Here is a 1,197-nt window from a genome sequence, read left to right on the forward strand (position 1 = left end):
AACTCCACCACAGCCATTAGTTGGACCTAGTGACCAGTACAAACACTATGAAACCACCTAAATCAAGCCATGGACCAAAGGTCCTCCAAATTAAGGGATCTTATTTCCAAAAATGCACATGCTTAAGATATCTTTGCCAAATCCAAGCACATTTGCATTAAATTGCTGTGATGGATTCCTCTGGGTTCCCTGAGCTCCTAGCTACCTCCGGAAAAGCCCAAAACTGAGAGCCACTCCCATGGCACCTCACCCAAATCAAACCTAGAGGTCAGCTCATCCAAATCAAACTATGGAGCTCCTCTGCCCTCCACCTAAGCATCACAATGCACCCACGCTTATGCCCTAAGAGCCACCCCATGGCCATTTTTATAAAAACTCACCTCCCATGGCCATGGGAGGGGTGCTAAAAATTTCTTAGGGAGGCCTCTCCAAACTTCACACAGAGCTTCCTTAAGATCCCCTCAGTGCATTCCAACCACTTTCCTTCACCCATTCCCATTGTCGGAGCCCAATTTTGAGCTCAAAACCCTGGCGAAAACCAGGACAGAACCCAATACACCTCCACACTCCACCAAACTTTATTTCCTTGTGCCTACACCTTCACAAGAGTAAAAGAAGCCAAAGCCCCATCAAATACCCCTTCCACAGAGCCTCTACCAAAGCTCTAGACCAACACCTGAAATCGAGCTTGGTCGAATTCACATTTAGACTTCACACCAAAGCCAGGGACTCAATCCCTATCCTCCTCGGACCCCAACGAACGTGCCGAGCATCTCTGATCAAAACCTCCCTTCTCAGAGCAAAGGTATAAAAATCCTTCTCCTCTCGAGCTTATTTTGATTCTCCATTTACTTAAGCTTGATTTCATGATGCCTTAGTCGTATAGATGTGTACGTCTCGCTTAGACGAGTTGACGAGTTCATAAGATCAAACCTGAAGTGATTTGGTTGAGTCTAGGTCGAGATATTAAGGTTTTAGTTTGGACGGGCATGGGATCACTCTAACGGGGATGATGACGGGGTGCCGTTCGATCAAGCGTGTATCAAACGGACGGGGGAGATCGAGTCGGACGGCGCTTTTGAGACATGAATAGTTGGTCGAGTCAGCAAGCTACGTGGACGGCGGCATCCAACCCAAGCGTGCCACGCATGCTTTCGGAGCCGTCGTAGGATGAGGTCGTAGGATGAGGTGGCACAT

The sequence above is a fragment of the Phalaenopsis equestris genome, unplaced genomic scaffold, assembly GCF_001263595.1.
Source record: "Phalaenopsis equestris unplaced genomic scaffold, ASM126359v1 Scaffold000325, whole genome shotgun sequence".
NCBI classification, from domain to species: Eukaryota; Viridiplantae; Streptophyta; class Magnoliopsida; order Asparagales; family Orchidaceae; genus Phalaenopsis; species Phalaenopsis equestris.